The sequence below is a fragment of the Idiotropiscis lumnitzeri genome, chromosome 9 (assembly GCF_059441095.1).
Source record: "Idiotropiscis lumnitzeri isolate Australia: NSW breed Sydney's pygmy pipehorse chromosome 9, RoL_Ilum_1.0, whole genome shotgun sequence".
Lineage (NCBI taxonomy): Eukaryota > Metazoa > Chordata > Actinopteri > Syngnathiformes > Syngnathidae > Idiotropiscis > Idiotropiscis lumnitzeri.
Window position 1 is genome coordinate 20,648,313 of NC_142399.1, and position 19,992 is coordinate 20,668,304.

Below are 19,992 nucleotides of genomic sequence, written 5' to 3' on the forward strand. Positions count from 1 at the left end.
TTGTATTGTTTTCGTGTCATGCGGTTTTGTTATTGTTTTCGTCACCTCCCTGCCATGTGCACTTTGTTTTTGTTTTGGTCAGCTGTGATAGCGCCTCCCCTCAGCACTCGTCCTCACCAGCCACGCACCTGTTCCCCGTTACCCTCATCACACACCTGTTTCCCATCTGCTCCCCTGATCACTCGGACTATTTAAGCTTCCCATACCGACAACGCAGTGTCGGGTCATTGCCGCACTTTCCGGACTTCCACGACCACGTTTGTTACTGTCAAGTTCATGCTCTCGTTCCCGTTACGTCCCTCAGCGTTTTGCCCCGGCTTCTGTTCCTCGTCCTCCTTTTCTGTTAGTCACGTTCTGGTTGCCCTTGTTCCCTAGCCCCATGCCACGTTGTTTGTCCTTGTTTGTTTCAGTTAATAAATTCCCTTCACGTTACTCACCTCTCTGCCTCCTCGCCTTTTGGGTCCACCTCCTCCTCGCCGTAAGGCGAACCGTGACAGGTCCCTGTACCACCGATGTCAGAGTTTGGTCCGCATTGCTGGCAATAAGTCGGATTCATTTCCAGTGAGGGTTGGACTCCGCCAATGCTGCCCTTTGTCGCCGATTCTGTTCATAACTTTTACGGACAGAATTTCTAGGCGCAGTCGAGGTGCTGAGGGGATCCGGTTTGGTGACCACAGTATTTCATCTCTGCTTTTCGCAGATGATGTGGTACTGTTGGCTTCCTCAGGCCGTGAACTCCAACTCTCACTGGAGAGGTTCGCAGCCGAGTGTGAAGCGGATGGGATGAAGATGAGCACCTCTGAATCTGAGACCATGGTTCTCAGTCGGAAAAGGGTGGAGTGCCCTCTCCAGGTCGGGGAGGAGATCCTGCCCCAAGTGGAGGAGTTTAAGTATCTTGGGGTCTTGTTTACGAGTGAGGGGAGGACGGAGCGAGAGATCGACAGGCGGATCGGTGCAGCCTCCGCTGTGATGCGGACGCTGTATCGGTCTGTCGTGGTGAAGAGTGAGCTTAGCCAAAAGGCGAAGCTCTCGATTTACCGGTCGATCTACGTTCCGACCCTCACCTATGGTCACGAGCTGTGGGTCGCGACCGAAAGAACAAGATCTCGGGTACAAGCGGCCGAAATGAGTTTCCTCCGCAGGGTGTCTGGGCTCTCCCTTAGAGATAGGGTGAGAAGTTCGAACATCCGGGAGGGACTCAGTGTCGAGCCGCTGTTCCTCCACATAGAGAGGAGCCAGATGAGGTGGCTGGGGCATCTCTTTAGGATGCCTCGTGGACGCCTCCCTGGGGAGGTGTTCCGGGCATGTCCCACCGGCAGGAGGCCCAGAGGACGACCCAGGACACGCTGGAGAGACTACGTCTCCCAGCTGGCCTGGGAACGCCTCGGCATCCCTCCGGCAGAGCTGAAAGATGTGGCTGGGGAGCGGGAAGTCTGGGCTTCCCTGCTGAAGCTGCTGCCTCCGCGACCCGACCCCGGATAAGCGGAGGATATTGGATGGATGGGTGGATGATTTAATTGGCTTTAGACAATTAAAAATCCCAGAGATACCTCAACATATCCTAAACAACAGGGTGAAACTACTTCCCACAATATAACCAACTAAGAAAATGCAGCGATTCGATGAGGATGGGATTCGAACCCATGGGTGTAGAACACAATGGATTAGCAGTCCATCGCCTTAACCACTCGGCCACCTCATCAGTTCTTGTGGATTTCCAAAGGACTGAAAAGTGTCTCTAAATTCAGAAGGCTTAGTAACCAAGATGAAGTTGGATATTTTTGTAAGTGTAGAAAGGTAGTATTGGGTTAAACTCTGTCTACGTGGACCAGGACTGTGTTTAGACTTTGGTTCCCTTTCAATTTAAAGACTGATTCTAATTTCTCAAAACCTTGCATGTTTCAAGAGAACCCTCCACATCCCCTGAGGGACGGGTTTGATTAAACACATGGACTGAAAAGTAGCTCCCAGTCCAGATGGTGGCTGAGCATAATGACGATGCGGAAGTTTAAGTTTTTTGGAAATCAAGAAATGCAACATTTCTGTCATATTCGGTTTGGTAGAGCAGGACTGCGCTTAGACGTTGATTCTTTTAATATTTAGATACTGATTTAATTGAGCTGTCACCTTATCATGGTGGAGGGGTTTGCGTGTCCCAATGATCCTAGGAGCTAAGTTGTCGGGGGCTTTTTTGCCCCTGGTAGGGTCACCCTTGGCAAACAGGTCCTAGGTGAGGGTCCAGACAAAGCATGGCTCATAAGAACCCCAATGATGACCACAATACATGGACCACGATTTCCCTTGCCCGGACGCGGGTCACCGGGGCCCCCCTCTGGAGCCAGGCCTGGAGGTGGGGCTCATTGGCGAGCGCCTGGTGGCCGGGCCTGCACCCATGGGGCTCAGCCCGAAGAGGCAACGTGGGTTCCCCCTCACATGGGCTCACCACCTGTGGGAGGGGCCAAAGGGGTTCGGTGCAATGCAAGTCGGGCAGCGGCAAGAGGCAGGGACCTTGGCGCTCTGATCCCCGGCTACAGAAACTAGCTCTTGGGACATGGAATGTCACCTCTCTGGCTGGGAAGGAGCCTGAGCTGGTGTGCGAGGCAGGGAAATTCTAAATAGATATAGTCGGGCTCACCTCCACACACAGCTTAGGCTCTGGTACCAGTCCTCTTGAGAGGGGTTGGACACTCTTCCACTCTGGAGTTGCCCAAGGTGAGAGACGGCGAGCAGGTGTGGGCATACTTATTGCCCCCCGGCTTGGCGCCTGTACATTGGGGTTCACCCCGGTGGATGAGAGGGTAGCCTCCCTCCGCCTCAAGGTGGGGGGATGGGTGCTGACTGTTGTTTGTGCTTATGCACCAAACAGCAGTTCAGAGTACCCACCCTTTTTGGAGTCTTTGGAGGGTGTGCTGGAGAGCGTTCCCCCTGGAGACTCCCTCGTCCTGCTGGGGGACTTCAATGCTCACGTGGGTAACGACAATGAGACCTGGAAGGGCGTGATTGGGAGGAATGGCCCCCCCAATCTGAACCCGAGTGGTGTTCTGTTACTAGACTTCTGTGCTCGTCATGGATTGTCGATAACGAACACCATGTTCAAGTATTAGGGTGTCCATATGTGCACTTGGCACCAGGACACCCTAGGCCGCAGTTCGATGATCGACTTTGTAGTCGTGTCATCGGATTTGCGGCCGCATGTTTTGGACACTCGGGTGAAGAGAGGGGCGGAGCTGTCAACTGATCACCACCTGGTGGTGAGTTGGCTCCGATGGTGGGGGAAGATGCCGGTCCGACCCGGCAGACCCAAGCGTATTGTGAGGGTCTGCTGGGAACGCTTGGCAGAATCCCCTGTCAGAAAGAGTTTCAACTCCCACCTCCGGCAGAACTTCGCCCACGTACCGGGGGAGGCAGCGGACATTCAGTCTGAGAGGACCATGTTTCGTGCCTCCATTGTTGAGGCAGCCGATCGAAGCTGTGGACGCAAGGTTGTCGGTGCCTGTCGTGGCGGCAACCCCCGAACCCGCTGGTGGACACCGGCGGTAAGGGATGCTGTCAGGCTGAAGAAAGAGTCCTATCGGGCCTTTCTGGCCTGTGGGACTCCGGAGGCAGCTGACAGGTACCGACTGGCCAAGCAGAATACGGCTTTGGTGGTTGCCGAAGAAAAAACTCGGGCGTGGGAGGAGTTCGGTGAGGCAATGGAAAAAGACTTCCAGACGGCTTCGAAGAAATTCTGGTCCACCATCCGTCGTCTCAGGAGAGGGAAGCAGTGCACCATCAACACTATTTATAGTGGAGATGGGGTGCTGCTGACCTCGACTCGGGACGTTGTGAGTCGGTGGGGAGAATACTTCGAAGACCTCCTCAATTCTACCGACACGCCTTCCATTGAGGAAGCAGAGCCTGAGGACTCCGTGGTGGACTCATCTATCTCAGGGGCTGAAGTAACCGAGGTGGTTAACAAGCTCCTCGGTGGCAAGGCCCCGGGGGTGGATGAGATCCGCCCGGAGTTCCTTAGGGCTCTGGATGTTGTGGGGCTGTCATGGTTGCCACACCTCTACAACATTGCGTGGACATCGGGGACAGTGCCTCTGGATTGGTAGACCGGGGGGGTGGTCCCCCTTTTTAAGAAGGGGGACCGGAGGGTGTGTTCCAATTATAGAGGAATCACACTCCTCAGCCTCCCTGGTAAGGTCTACTCAGGGGTACAGGAGAGGAGGGTCCGTCGGGAGGTTGAATCTCAGATCCAAGAGGAGCAGTGTGGTTTTCGTCCTGGCCGTGGAACAGTGGACCAGCTCTACACTCTCTACAGCGTCCTTGAGGGTGCATGGGAGTTCGTCCAACCAGTCTACATGTGTTTTGTGGACTTGGAGAAGGCGTTCGACCGTGTCCCACGGGGAGTTCTGTGGAGCGTGCTCCGGGAGTACGGGGTACCGAGCCCCTTGATACGGGCAGTTGGGTCCCTGTACCACCGATGTCAGAGTTTGGTCCGCATTGCTGGCAATAAGTCGGATTCATTTCCAGTGAGGGTTGGACTCCGCCAATGCTGCCCTTTGTCGTCGATTCTGTTCATAACTTTTATGGACAGAATTTGTAGGCGCAGTCGAGGTGATGAGGGGATCCGGTTTGGTGACCACAGTATTTCATCTCTGCTTTTCGCAGATGATCTGTTACTGTTGGCTTCCTCAGTCCTTGATCTCCAACTCTCACTGGAGCGGTTCGCAGCCAAGTGTGAAGCGGTTGGGATGAAGATGAGCACCTCTGAATCTGAGACCATGGTTCTCGGTCGGAAAAGGGTGGAGTGCCCTCTCCAGGTCGGGGAGGAGATCCTGCCCCAAGCGGAGGAGTTTAAGTATCTTGGGGTCTTGTTTACGAGTGAGGGGAGGACGGAGCGAGAGATCGACAGGCGGATCGGTGCAGCCTCCGCTGTGATGCGGACGCTGTATCGGTCTGTCGTGGTGAAGAGTGAGCTGAGCCAAAAGGCGAAGCTCTCGATTTACCGGTCAATCTACGTTCCGACCCTCACCTATGGTCACGAGCTGTGGGTCGCGACCGAAAGAACAAGATCTCAGGTACAAGCGGCCGAAATGAGTTTCCTCCGCAGGGTGTCTGGGCTCTCACTTAGAGATAGGGTGAGAAGTTCGAACATCCGGGAGGGACTCAGTGTCGAGCCGCTGTTCCTCCACGTAGAGAGGAGCTAGATGAGGTGGCTGGGGCATCTCTTTAGGATGCCTCGTGGACGCCTCCCTGGGGAGGTGTTCCGGGCATGTCCCACCGGCAGGAGGCCCAGAGGACGACCCAGGACACGCTGGAGAGACTACGTCTCCCAGCTGGCCTGGGAACGCCTCGGCATCCCTCCGGCAGAGCTGAAAGATGTGGCTGGGGAGCGGGAAGTCTGGGCTTCCCTGCTGAAGCTGCTGCCTCCGCGACCCGACCCCGGATAAGCGGAGGATATTGGATGGATGGGTGGATGATTTAATTGGCTTTAGACAATTAAAAATCCCAGAGATACCTCAACATATCCTAAACAACAGGGTGAAACAACCTTCCCACAATATAACCAACTAAGAAAATGCAGCGATTCGATGAGGATGGGATTCGAACCCATGGGTGTAGAACACAATGGATTAGCAGTCCATCGCCTTAACCACTCGGCCACCTCATCAGCTCTTGTGGTTTTCCAAAGGACTGAAAAGTGTCTCTAAATTCAGAAGGCTTAGTAACCAAGATGAAGTTGGATATTTTTGTCAGTGTAGAAAGGTAGTATTGGGTTAAACTCTGTTTACTTGGACCAGGACTGTGTTTAGACTTTGGTTCCCTTTCAATTTAAAGACTGATTCTAATTTCTCAAAACCTTGCATGTTTCAAGAGAACCCTCCACATCCCCTGAGGGACGGGTTTGATTGAACACATGGACTGAAAAGTAGCTCCCAGTCCAGATGGTGGCTGAGCATAATGACGATGCGGAAGTTTAAGTTTTTTGGAAGTCAAGAAATGCAACATTTCTGTCATATTCGGTTTGGTAGAGCAGGACTGCACTTAGACGTTGATTCTTTTAATATTTAGATACTGATTTAATTGAGCTGTCACCTTATCATGGTGGAGGGGTTTGCGTGTCCCAATGATCCTAGGAGCTAAGTTGTTGGGGGCTTTTTTGCCCCTGGTAGGGTCACCCTTGGCAAACAGGTCCTAGGTGAGGGTCCAGACAAAGCATGGCTCACAAGAACCCCAATGATGACCACAATACATGGACCACGATTTCCCTTGCGGGTCACCGGGGCCCCCCTCTGGAGCCAGGCCTGGAGGTGGGGCTCATTGGCGAGCGCCTGGTGGCCGGGCCTGCACCCACGGGGCTCAGCCCGAAGAGGCAACGTGGGTTCCCCCTCACATGGGCTCACCTCCTGGGGGAGGGGCCAAAGGGGTTCGGTGCAATGCAAGTCGGGCAGCGGAAAGAGGCAGGGACCTTGGCGCTCTGATCCCCGGCTACAGAAACTAGCTCTTGGGACATGGAATGTCACCTGTCTGGCTGGGAAGGAGCCTGAGCTGGTGTGCGAGGCAGGGAAATTCTGACTAGATATAGTCGGGCTCACCTCCACACACAGCTTAGGCTCTGGTACCAGTCCTCTTGAGAGGGGTTGGACACTCTTCCACTCTGGAGTTGCCCAAGGTGAGAGACGACGAGCAGGTGTGGGCATACTTATTGCCCCCCGGCTTGGCGCCTGTACACTGGGGTTCACCTCGGTAGACGAGAGGGTAGCCTCCCTCCGCCTCAAGGTGGGGGGACGGGTGCTGACTGTTGTTTGTGCTTATGCACCAAACAGTAATTCAGAGTACCCACCCTTTTTGGAGTCTTTGGAGGGTGTGCTGGAGAGCGTTCCCCCTGGAGACTCCCTCGTCCTGCTGGGGGACTTCAATGCTCACGTGGGTAACGACAATGAGACCCGGAAGGGCGTGATTGGGAGGAATGGCCCCCCCAATCTGAACCCGAGTGGTGTTCTGTTAATAGACTTCTGTGCTCGTCATGGATTGTCGATAACGAACACCATGTTCAAGCATTAGGGTGTCCATATGTGCACTTGGCACCAGGACACCCTAGGCCGCAGTTCGATGATCGACTTTGTAGTCGTGTCATCGGATTTGCGGCCGCATGTTTTGGACACTCGGGTGAAGAGAGGGGCGGAGCTGTCAACTGATCACCACCTGGTGGTGAGTTGGCTCCGATGGTGGGGGAAGATGCCGGTCCGACCCGGCAGACCCAAGCGTATTGTGAGGGTCTGCTGGGAACGCTTGGCAGAATCCCCTGTCAGAAAGAGTTTCAACTCCCACCTCCGGCAGAACTTCGCCCACGTGCCGGGGGAGGCAGCGGACATTCAGTCTGAGAGGACCATGTTTCGTGCCTCCATTGTTGAGGCAGCCGATCGAAGCTGTGGACGCAAGGTTGTCGGTGCCTGTCGTGGCGGCAACCCCCGAACCCGCTGGTGTACACCGGCGGTAAGGGATGCTGTCAGGCTGAAGAAAGAGTCCTATCGGGCCTTTCTGGCCTGTGGGACTCCGGAGGCAGCTGACAGGTACCGACTGGACAAGCAGAATACGGCTTCGGTGGTTGCCGAAGCAAAAACTCGGGCGTGGGAGGAGTTCGGTGAGGCCATGGAAAACGACTTCCAGACGGCTTCGAAGAAATTCTGGTCCACCATCCGTCGTCTCAGGAGAGGGAAGCAGTGCACCATCAACACTATTTATAGTGGAGATGGGGTGCTGCTGACCTCGACTCGGGACGTTGTGAGTCGGTGGGGAGAATACTTCGAAGACCTCCTCAATTCTACCGACACGCCTTCCATTGAGGAAGCAGAGCCTGAGGACTCCGTGGTGGACTCATCTATCTCAGGGGCTGAAGTAACCGAGGTGGTTAACAAGCTCCTCGGTGGCAAGGCCCCGGGGGTGGATGAGATCCGCCCGGAGTTCCTTAGGGCTTTGGATGTTGTGGGGCTGTCATGGTTGCCACGCCTCTACAACATTGCGTGGACATCGGGGACAGTGCCTCTGGATTGGCAGACCGGGGGGGTGGTCCCCCTTTTTAAGAAGGGGGACCGGAGGGTGTGTTCCAATTATAGAGGAATCACACTCCTCAGCCTCCCTGGTAAGGTCTACTCAGGGGTACAGGAGAGGAGGGTCCGTCGGGAGGTTGAATCTCAGATCCAAGAGGAGCAGTGTGGTTTTCGTCCTGGCCGTGGAACAGTGGACCAGCTCTACACTCTCTACAGCGTCCTTGAGGGTGCATGGGAGTTCGTCCAACCAGTCTACATGTGTTTTGTGGACTTGGAGAAGGCGTTCGACCGTGTCCCACAGGGAGTTCTGTGGAGCGTGCTCCGGGAGTACGGGGTACCGAGCCCCTTGATACGGGCAGTTGGGTCCCTGTACCACCGATGCCAGAGTTTGGTCCGCATTGCTGGCAATAAGTCGGATTCATTTCCAGTGAGAGTTGGACTCCGCCAATGCTGCCCTTTGTCGCCGATTCTGTTCATAACTTTTATGGACAGAATTTCTAGGCGCAGTCGAGGTGATGAGGGGATCCGGTTTGGTGACCACAGTATTTCATCTCTGCTTTTCGCAGATGATGTGGTACTGTTGGCTTCCTCAGGCCGTGATCTCCAACTCTCACTGGAGCAGTTCGCAGCCAAGTGTGAAGCGGTTGGGATGAAGATGAGCACCTCTGAATCTGAGACCATGGTTCTCAGTCGGAAAAGGGTGGAGTGCCCTCTCCAGGTCGGGGAGGAGATCCTGCCCCAAGTGGAGGAGTTTAAGTATCTTGGGGTCTTGTTTACGAGTGAGGGGAGGACGGAGCGAGAGATCGACAGGCGGATCGGTGCAGCCTCCGCTGTGATGCGGACGCTGTATCGGTCTGTCGTGGTGAAGAGTGAGCTGAGCCAAAAGGCGAAGCTCTCGATTTACCGGTCGATCTACGTTCCGACCCTCACCTATGGTCACGAGCTGTGGGTCGCGACCGAAAGAACAAGATCTTGGGTACAAGCGGCCCAAATGAGTTTCCTCCGCAGGGTGTCTGGGCTCTCCCTTAGAGATAGGGTGAGAAGTTCAAACATCCGGGAGGGACTCAGTGTCGAGCCGCTGTTCCTCCACGTAGAGAGGAGCCAGATGAGGTGGCTGGGGCATCTCTTTAGGATGCCTCGTGGACGCCTCCCTGGGGAGGTGTTCCGGGCATGTCCCACCGGCAGGAGGCCCAGAGGACGACCCAGGACACGCTGGAGAGACTACGTCTCCCAGCTGGCCTGGGAACGCCTCGGCATCCCTCCGGCAGAGCTGAAAGATGTGGTTGGGGAGCGGGAAGTCTGGGCTTCCCTGCTGAAGCTGCTGCCTCCGCGACCCGACCCCGGATAAGCGGAGGATATTGGATGGATGGGTGGATGATTTAATTGGCTTTAGACAATTAAAAATCCCAGAGATACCTCAACATATCCTAAACAACAGGGTGAAACAACCTTCCCACAATATAACCAACTAAGAAAATGCAGTGATTCGATGAGGATGGGATTCGAACCAATGGGTGTAGAACACAATGGATTAGCAGTCCATCGCCTTAACCACTCGGCCACCTCATCAGTTCTTGTGGGTTTCCAAAGCACTGAAAAGTGTCTCTAAATTCAGAAGGCTTAGTAACCAAGATGAAGTTGGATATTTTTGTAAGTGTAGAAAGGTAGTATTGGGTTAAACTCTGTTTACTTGGACCAGGACTGTGTTTAGACTTTGGTTCCCTTTCAATTTAAAGACTGATTCTAATTTCTCAAAACCTTGCATGTTTCAAGAGAACCCTCCACATCCCCTGAGGGACGGGTTTGATTGAACACATGGACTGAAAAGTAGCTCCCAGTCCAGATGGTGGCTGAGCATAATGACGATGCGGAAGTTTAAGTTTTTTGGAAGTCAAGAAATGCAACATTTCTGTCATATTCGGTTTGGTAGAGCAGGACTGCACTTAGACGTTGATTCTTTTAATATTTAGATACTGATTTAATTGAGCTGTCACCTTATCATGGTGGAGGGGTTTGCGTGTCCCAATGGTCCTAGGACCTAAGTTGTTGGGGGCTTTTTTGCCCCTGGTAGGGTCACCCTTGGCAAACAGGTCCTAGGTGAGGGTCCAGACAAAGCATGGCTCACAAGAACCCCAATGATGACCACAATACATGGACCACGATTTCCCTTGCGGGTCACCGGGGCCCCCCTCTGGAGCCAGGCCTGGAGGTGGGGCTCATTGGCGAGCGCCTGGTGGCCGGGCCTGCACCCACGGGGCTCAGCCCGAAGAGGCAACGTGGGTTCCCCCTCACATGGGCTCACCTCCTGGGGGAGGGGCCAAAGGGGTTCGGTGCAATGCAAGTCGGGCAGCGGAAAGAGGCAGGGACCTTGGCGCTCTGATCCCCGGCTACAGAAACTAGCTCTTGGGACATGGAATGTCACCTGTCTGGCTGGAAAGGAGCCTGAGCTGGTGTGCGAGGCAGGGAAATTCTGACTAGATATAGTCGGGCTCACCTCCACACACAGCTTAGGCTCTGGTACCAGTCCTCTTAAGAGGGGTTGGACACTCTTCCACTCTGGAGTTGCCCAAGGTGAGGGACGCCGAGCAGGTGTGGGCATACTTATTGCCCCCCGGCTTGGCGCCTGTACACTGGGGTTCACCTCGGTAGACGAGAGGGTAGCCTCCCTCCGCCTCAAGGTGGGGGGACGGGTGCTGACTGTTGTTTGTGCTTATGCACCAAACAGTAATTCAGAGTACCCACCCTTTTTGGAGTCTTTGGAGGGTGTGCTGGAGAGCGTTCCCCCTGGAGACTCCCTCGTCCTGCTGGGGGACTTCAATGCTCACGTGGGTAACGACAATGAGACCCGGAAGGGCGTGATTGGGAGGAATGGCCCCCCCAATCTGAACCCGAGTGGTGTTCTGTTAATAGACTTCTGTGCTCGTCATGGATTGTCGATAACGAACACCATGTTCAAGCATTAGGGTGTCCATATGTGCACTTGGCACCAGGACACCCTAGGCCGCAGTTCGATGATCGACTTTGTAGTCGTGTCATCGGATTTGCGGCCGCATGTTTTGGACACTCGGGAGAAGAGAGGGGCGGAGCTGTCAACTGATCACCACCTGGTGGTGAGTTGGCTCCGATGGTGGGGGAAGATGCCGGTCCGACCCGGCAGACGCAAGCGTATTGTGAGGGTCTGCTGGGAACGCTTGGCAGAATCCCCTGTCAGAAAGAGTTTCAACTCCCACCTCCGGCAGAACTTTGCCCACGTGCCGGGGGAGGCAGCGGACATTCAGTCTGAGAGGACCATGTTTCGTGCCTCCATTGTTGAGGCAGCCGATCGAAGCTGTGGACGCAAGGTTGTCGGTGCCTGTCGTGGCGGCAACCCCCGAACCCGCTGGTGTACACCGGCGGTAAGGGATGCTGTCAGGCTGAAGAAAGAGTCCTATCGGGCCTTTCTGGCCTGTGGGACTCCGGAGGAAGCTGACAGGTACCGACTGGCCAAGCGGAATACGGCTTCGGTGGTTGCCGAAGCAAAAACTCGGGCGTGGGAGGAGTTCGGTGAGGCCATGGAAAACGACTTCCAGACGGCTTTGAATAAATTCTGGTCCACCATCCGTCGTCTCAGGAGAGGGAAGCAGTGCACCATCAACACTATTTATAGTGGAGATGGGGTGCTGCTGACCTCGACTCGGGACGTTGTGAGTCGGTGGGGAGAATACTTCGAAGACCTCCTCAAATCTACCGACACGCCTTCCATTGAGGAAGCAGAGCCTGAGGACTCCGTGGTGGACTCATCTATCTCAGGGGCTGAAGTAACCGAGGTGGTTAACAAGCTCCTCGGTGGCAAGGCCCCGGGGGTGGATGAGATCCGCCCGGAGTTCCTTAGGGCTCTGGTTGTTGTGGGGCTGTCATGGTTGCCACGCCTCTACAACATTGCGTGGACATCGGGGACAGTGCCTCTGGATTGGCAGACCGGGGGGGTGGTCCCCCTTTTTAAGAAGGGGGACCGGAGGGTGTGTTCCAATTATAGAGGAATCACACTCCTCAGCCTCCCTGGTAAGGTCTACTGAGGGGTACAGGAGAGGAGGGTCCGTCGGGAGATTGAATCTCAGATCCAAGAGGAGCAGTGTGGTTTTCGTCCTGGCCGTGGAACAGTGGACCAGCTCTACACTCTCTACAGCGTCCTTGAGGGTGCATGGGAGTTCGTCCAACCAGTCTACATGTGTTTTGTGGACTTGGAGAAGGCGTTCGACCGTGTCCCACGGGGAGTTCTGTGGAGCGTGCTCCGGGAGTACGGGGTACCGAGCCCCTTGATACGGGCAGTTGGGTCCCTGTACCACCGATGTCAGAGTTTGGTCCGCATTGCTGGCAATAAGTCGGATTCATTTCCAGTGAGGGTTGGACTCCGCCAATGCTGCCCTTTGTCGTCGATTCTGTTCATAACTTTTATGGACAGAATTTGTAGGCGCAGTCGAGGTGATGAGGGGATCCGGTTTGGTGACCACAGTATTTCATCTCTGCTTTTCGCAGATGATGTGGTACTGTTGGCTTCCTCAGGCCTTGATCTCCAACTCTCACTGGAGCGGTTCGCAGCCAAGTGTGAAGCGGTTGGGATGAAGATGAGCACCTCTGAATCTGAGACCATGGTTCTCAGTCGGAAAAGGGTGGAGTGCCCTCTCCAGGTCGGGGAGGAGATCCTGCCCCAAGCGGAGGAGTTTAAGTATCTTGGGGTCTTGTTTACGAGTGAGGGGAGGACGGAGCGAGAGATCGACAGGCGGATCGGTGCAGCCTCCGCTGTGATGCGGACGCTGTATCGGTCTGTCGTGGTGAAGAGTGAGCTGAGCCAAAAGGCGAAGCTCTCGATTTACCGGTCAATCTACGTTCCGACCCTCACCTATGGTCACGAGCTGTGGGTCGCGACCGAAAGAACAAGATCTCAGGTACAAGCGTCCGAAATGAGTTTCCTCCGCAGGGTGTCTGGGCTCTCACTTAGAGATAGGGTGAGAAGTTCGAACATCCGGGAGGGACTCAGTGTCGAGCCGCTGTTCCTCCACGTAGAGAGGAGCTAGATGAGGTGGCTGGGGCATCTCTTTAGGATGCCTCGTGGACGCCTCCCTGGGGAGGTGTTCCGGGCATGTCCCACCGGCAGGAGGCCCAGAGGACGACCCAGGACACGCTGGAGAGACTACGTCTCCCAGCTGGCCTGGGAACGCCTCGGCATCCCTCCGGCAGAGCTGAAAGATGTGGCTGGGGAGCGGGAAGTCTGGGCTTCCCTGCTGAAGCTGCTGCCTCCGCGACCCGACCCCGGATAAGCGGAGGATATTGGATGGATGGGTGGATGATTTAATTGGCTTTAGACAATTAAAAATCCCAGAGATACCTCAACATATCCTAAACAACAGGGTGAAACAACCTTCCCACAATATAACCAACTAAGAAAATGCAGCGATTCGATGAGGATGGGATTCGAACCCATGGGTGTAGAACACAATGGATTAGCAGTCCATCGCCTTAACCACTCGGCCACCTCATCAGCTATTGTGGTTTTCCAAACGACTGAAAAGTGTCTCTAAATTCAGAAGGCTTAGTAACCAAGATGAAGTTGGATATTTTTGTCAGTGTAGAAAGGTAGTATTGGGTTAAACTCTGTTTACTTGGACCAGGACTGTGTTTAGACTTTGGTTCCCTTTCAATTTAAAGACTGATTCTAATTTCTCAAAACCTTGCATGCTTCAAGAGAACCCTCCACATCCCCTGAGGGACGGGTTTGATTGAACACATGGACTGAAAAGTAGCTCCCAGTCCAGATGGTGGCTGAGCATAATGACGATGCGGAAGTTTAAGTTTTTTGGAAGTCAAGAAATGCAACATTTCTGTCATATTCGGTTTGGTAGAGCAGGACTGCACTTAGACGTTGATTCTTTTAATATTTAGATACTGATTTAATTGAGCTGTCACCTTATCATGGTGGAGGGGTTTGCGTGTCCCAATGATCCTAGGAGCTAAGTTGTTGGGGGCTTTTTTGCCCCTGGTAGGGTCACCCTTGGCAAACAGGTCCTAGGTGAGGGTCCAGACAAAGCATGGCTCACAAGAACCCCAATGATGACCACAATACATGGACCACGATTTCCCTTGCGGGTCACCGGGGCCCCCCTCTGGAGCCAGGCCTGGAGGTGGGGCTCATTGGCGAGCGCCTGGTGGCCGGGCCTGCACCTACGGGGCTCAGCCCGAAGAGGCAACGTGGGTTCCCCCTCACATGGGCTCACCTCCTGGGGGAGGGGCCAAAGGGGTTCGGTGCAATGCAAGTCGGGCAGCGGAAAGAGGCAGGGACCTTGGCGCTCTGATCCCCGGCTACAGAAACTAGCTCTTGGGACATGGAATGTCACCTGTCTGGCTGGGAAGGAGCCTGAGCTGGTGTGCGAGGCAGGGAAATTCTGACTAGATATAGTCGGGCTCACCTCCACACACAGCTTAGGCTCTGGTACCAGTCCTCTTGAGAGGGGTTGGACACTCTTCCACTCTGGAGTTGCCCAAGGTGAGAGACGCCGAGCAGGTGTGGGCATACTTATTGCCCCCCGGCTTGGCGCCTGTACACTGGGGTTCACCTCGGTAGACGAGAGGGTAGCCTCCCTCCGCCTCAAGGTGGGGGGACGGGTGCTGACTGTTGTTTGTGCTTATGCACCAAACAGTAATTCAGAGTACCCACCCTTTTTGGAGTCTTTGGAGGGTGTGCTGGAGAGCGTTCCCCCTGGAGACTCCCTCGTCCTGCTGGGGGACTTCAATGCTCACGTGGGTAACGACAATGAGACCCGGAAGGGCGTGATTGGGAGGAATGGCCCCCCCAATCTGAACCCGAGTGGTGTTCTGTTAATAGACTTCTGTGCTCGTCATGGATTGTCGATAACGAACACCATGTTCAAGCATTAGGGTGTCCATATGTGCACTTGGCACCAGGACACCCTAGGCCGCAGTTCGATGATCGACTTTGTAGTCGTGTCATCGGATTTGCGGCCGCATGTTTTGGACACTCGGGTGAAGAGAGGGGCGGAGCTGTCAACTGATCACCACCTGGTGGTGAGTTGGCTCCGATGGTGGGGGAAGATGCCGGTCCGACCCGGCAGACCCAAGCGTATTGTGAGGGTCTGCTGGGAACGCTTGGCAGAATCCCCTGTCAGAAAGAGTTTCAACTCCCACCTCCGGCAGAACTTCGCCCACGTGCCGGGGGAGGCAGCGGACATTCAGTCTGAGAGGACCATGTTTCGTGCCTCCATTGTTGAGGCAGCCGATCGAAGCTGTGGACGCAAGGTTGTCGGTGCCTGTCGTGGCGGCAACCCCCGAACCCGCTGGTGTACACCGGCGGTAAGGGATTCTGTCAGGCTGAAGAAAGAGTCCTATCGGGCCTTTCTGGCCTGTGGGACTCCGGAGGCAGCTGACAGGTACCGACTGGACAAGCAGAATACGGCTTCGGTGGTTGCCGGAGCAAAAACTCGGGCGTGGGAGGAGTTCGGTGAGGCCATGGAAAACGACTTCCAGACGGCTTCGAAGAAATTCTGGTCCACCATCCGTCGTCTCAGGAGAGGGAAGCAGTGCACCATCAACACTATTTATAGTGGAGATGGGGTGCTGCTGACCTCGACTCGGGACGTTGTGAGTCGGTGGGGAGAATACTTCGAAGACCTCCTCAATTCTACCGACACGCCTTCCATTGAGGAAGCAGAGCCTGAGGACTCCGTGGTGGACTCATCTATCTCAGGGGCTGAAGTAACCGAGGTGGTTAACAAGCTCCTCGGTGGCAAGGCCCCGGGGGTGGATGAGATCCGCCCGGAGTTCCTTAGGGCTCTGGTTGTTGTGGGGCTGTCATGGTTGCCACGCCTCTACAACATTGCGTGGACATCGGGGACAGTGCCTCTGGATTGGCAGACCGGGGGGGTGGTCCCCCTTTTTAAGAAGGGGGACCGGAGGGTGTGTTCCAATTATAGAGGAATCACACTCCTCAGCCTCCCTGGTAAGGTCTACTCAGGGGTACAGGAGAGGAGGGTCCGTCGGGAGATTGAATCTCAGATCCAAGAGGAGCAGTGTGGTTTTCGTCCTGGCCGTGGAACAGTGGACCAGCTCTACACTCTCTACAGCGTCCTTGAGGGTGCATGGGAGTTCGTCCAACCAGTCTACATGTGTTTTGTGGACTTGGAGAAGGCGTTCGACCGTGTCCCACGGGGAGTTCTGTGGAGCGTGCTCCGGGAGTACGGGGTACCGAGCCCCTTGATACGGGCAGTTGGGTCCCTGTACCACCGATGTCAGAGTTTGGTCCGCATTGCTGGCAATAAGTCGGATTCATTTCCAGTGAGGGTTGGACTCCGCCAATGCTGCCCTTTGTCGTCGATTCTGTTCATAACTTTTATGGACAGAATTTGTAGGCGCAGTCGAGGTGATGAGGGGATCCGGTTTGGTGACCACAGTATTTCATCTCTGCTTTTCGCAGATGATGTGGTACTGTTGGCTTCCTCAGGCCTTGATCTCCAACTCTCACTGGAGCGGTTCGCAGCCAAGTGTGAAGCGGTTGGGATGAAGATGAGCACCTCTGAATCTGAGACCATGGTTCTCAGTCGGAAAAGGGTGGAGTGCCCTCTCCAGGTCGGGGAGGAGATCCTGCCCCAAGCGGAGGAGTTTAAGTATCTTGGGGTCTTGTTTACGAGTGAGGGGAGGACGGAGCGAGAGATCGACAGGCGGATCGGTGCAGCCTCCGCTGTGATGCGGACGCTGTATCGGTCTGTCGTGGTGAAGAGTGAGCTGAGCCAAAAGGCGAAGCTCTCGATTTACCGGTCAATCTACGTTCCGACCCTCACCTATGGTCACGAGCTGTGGGTCGCGACCGAAAGAACAAGATCTCAGGTACAAGCGGCCGAAATGAGTTTCCTCCGCAGGGTTTCTGGGCTCTCACTTAGAGATAGGGTGAGAAGTTCGAACATCCGGGAGGGACTCAGTGTCGAGCCGCTGTTCCTCCACGTAGAGAGGAGCTAGATGAGGTGGCTGGGGCATCTCTTTAGGATGCCTCGTGGACGCCTCCCTGGGGAGGTGTTCCGGGCATGTCCCACCGGCAGGAGGCCCAGAGGACGACCCAGGACACGCTGGAGAGACTACGTCTCCCAGCTGGCCTGGGAACGCCTCGGCATCCCTCCGGCAGAGCTGAAAGATGTGGCTGGGGAGCGGGAAGTCTGGGCTTCCCTGCTGAAGCTGCTGCCTCCGCGACCCGACCCCGGATAAGCGGAGGATATTGGATGGATGGGTGGATGATTTAATTGGCTTTAGACAATTAAAAATCCCAGAGATACCTCAACATATCCTAAACAACAGGGTGAAACAACCTTCCCACAATATAACCAACTAAGAAAATGCAGCGATTCGATGAGGATGGGATTCGAACCCATGGGTGTAGAACACAATGGATTAGCAGTCCATCGCCTTAACCACTCGGCCACCTCATCAGCTCTTGTGGTTTTCCAAAGGACTGAAAAGTGTCTCTAAATTCAGAAGGCTTAGTAACCAAGATGAAGTTGGATATTTTTGTCAGTGTAGAAAGGTAGTATTGGGTTAAACTCTGTTTACTTGGACCAGGACTGTGTTTAGACTTTGGTTCCCTTTCAATTTAAAGACTGATTCTAATTTCTCAAAACCTTGCATGTTTCAAGAGAACCCTCCACATCCCCTGAGGGACGGGTTTGATTGAACACATGGACTGAAAAGTAGCTCCCAGTCCAGATGATGGCTGAGCATAATGACGATGCGGAAGTTTAAGTTTTTTGGAAGTCAAGAAATGCAACATTTCTGTCATATTCGGTTTGGTAGAGCAGGACTGCACTTAGACGTTGATTCTTTTAATATTTAGATACTGATTTAATTGAGCTGTCACCTTATCATGGTGGAGGAGTTTGCGTGTCCCAATGATCCTAGGAGCTAAGTTGTTGGGGGCTTTTTTGCCCCTGGTAGGGTCACCCTTGGCAAACAGGTCCTAGGTGAGGGTCCAGACAAAGCATGGCTCACAAGAACCCCAATGATGACCACAATACATGGACCACGATTTCCCTTGCCCGGACGCCGGTCACCGGGGCCCCCCTCTGGAGCCAGGCCTGGAGGTGGGGCTCATTGGCGAGCGCCTGGTGGCCGGGCCTGCACCCACAGGGCTCAGCCCGAAGAGGCAACGTGGGTTCCCCCTCACATGGGCTCACCACCTGGGGGAGGGGCCAAAGGGGTTCGGTGCAATGCACGTCGGGCAGCGGAAAGAGGCAGGGACCTTGGCGCTCTGATCCCCGGCTACAGAAACTAGCTCTTGGGACATGGAATGTCACCTCTCTGGCTGGGAAGGAGCCTGAGCTGGTGTGCGAGGCAGGGAAATTCTAAATAGATATAGTCGGGCTCACCTCCACACACAGCTTAGGCTCTGGTACCAGTCCTCTTGAGAGGGGTTGGACACTCTTCCACTCTGGAGTTGCCCAAGGTGAGAGACGCCGAGCAGGTGTGGGCATACTTATTGCCCCCCGGCTTGGCGCCTGTACACTGGGGTTCACCTCGGTAGACGAGAGGGTAGCCTCCTTCCGCCTCAAGGTGGGGGGACGGGTGCTGACTGTTGTTTGTGCTTATGCACCAAACAGTAGTTCAGAGTACCCACCCTTTTTGGAGTCTTTGGAGGGTGTGCTGGAGAGCGTTCCCCCTGGAGACTCCCTCGTCCTGCTGGGGGACTTCAATGCTCACGTGGGTAACGACAATGAGACCCGGAAGGGCGTGATTGGGAGGAATGGCCCCCCCCAATCTGAACCCGAGTGGTGTTCTGTTACTAGACTTCTGTGCTCGTCATGGATTGTCGATAACGAACACCATGTTCAAGCATTAGGGTGTCCATATGTGCACTTGGCACCAGGACACCCTAGGCCGCAGTTCGATGATCGACTTTGTAGTCGTGTCATCGGATTTGCGGCCGCATGTTTTGGACACTCGGGTGAAGAGAGGGGCGGAGCTGTCAACTGATCACCACCTGGTGGTGAGTAGGCTCCGATGGTGGGGGAAGATGCCGGTCCGACCCGGCAGACCCAAGCGTATTGTGAGGGTCTGCTGGGAACGCTTGGCAGAATCCCCTGTCAGAAAGAGTTTCAACTCCCACCTCCGGCAGAACTTCGCCCACGTACCGGGGGAGGCAGCGGACATTCAGTCTGAGAGGACCATGTTTCGTGCCTCCATTGTTGAGGCAGCCGATCGAAGCTGTGGACGCAAGGTTGTCGGTGCCTGTCGTGGCGGCAACCCCCGAACCCGCTGGTGGACACCGGCGGTAAGGGATGCTGTCAGGCTGAAGAAAGAGTCCTATCGGGCCTTTCTGGCCTGTGGTACTCCGGTGGCAGCTGACAGGTACCGACTGGCCAAGCAGAATACGGCTTCAGTGGTTGCGAAGCAAAAACTCGGGCGTGGGAGAAGTTCGGTGAGGCAATGGAAAACGACTTCCAGACGGCTTCGAAGAAATTCTGGTCCACCATCCGTCGCCTCAGGAGAGGGAAGCAGTGCACCATCAACACTATTTATAGTGGAGATGGGGTGCTGCTGACCTCGACTCGGGACGTTGTGAGTCGGTGGGGAGAATACTTCGAAGACCTCCTCAATTCTACCGACACGCCTTCCATTGAGGAAGCAGAGCCTGAGGACTCCGTGGTGGACTCATCTATCACAGGGGCTGAAGTAACCGAGGTGGTTAACAAGCTCCTCGGTGGCAAAGCCCCGGGGGTGGATGAGATCCGCCCGGAGTTCCTTAGGGCTCTGGATGTTGTGGGGCTGTCATGGTTGCCACGCCTCTACAACATTGCGTGGACATCGGGGACAGTGCCTCTGGATTGGCAGACCGGGGTGGTGGTCCCCCTTTTTAAGAAGGGGGACCGGAGGGTGTGTTCCAATTATAGAGGTATCACACTCCTCAGCCTCCCTGGTAAGG

The 19,992-nt window shown here is 54.9% G+C and overlaps 5 non-coding genes across 5 annotated transcripts; all 5 read right to left on the reverse strand.

The window, feature by feature from the left end:
- Positions 1 to 1,620: 1,620 nt before the first annotated feature.
- trnas-gcu (transfer RNA serine (anticodon GCU)) lies at positions 1,621 to 1,702 on the reverse strand. Its single transcript has one exon. It is a non-coding gene; the product is annotated as a tRNA-Ser (tRNA).
- Positions 1,703 to 5,577: 3,875 nt separating this feature from the next.
- trnas-gcu (transfer RNA serine (anticodon GCU)) lies at positions 5,578 to 5,659 on the reverse strand. Its single transcript has one exon. It is a non-coding gene; the product is annotated as a tRNA-Ser (tRNA).
- Positions 5,660 to 9,526: 3,867 nt separating this feature from the next.
- Positions 9,527 to 9,608, reverse strand: trnas-gcu (transfer RNA serine (anticodon GCU)). The gene has a single exon. It is a non-coding gene; the product is annotated as a tRNA-Ser (tRNA).
- A 3,867-nt stretch (positions 9,609 to 13,475) lies between these two features.
- On the reverse strand, positions 13,476 to 13,557 carry trnas-gcu (transfer RNA serine (anticodon GCU)). The gene has a single exon. It is a non-coding gene; the product is annotated as a tRNA-Ser (tRNA).
- Positions 13,558 to 17,424: 3,867 nt separating this feature from the next.
- On the reverse strand, positions 17,425 to 17,506 carry trnas-gcu (transfer RNA serine (anticodon GCU)). Its single transcript has one exon. It is a non-coding gene; the product is annotated as a tRNA-Ser (tRNA).
- Positions 17,507 to 19,992: the final 2,486 nt, after the last annotated feature.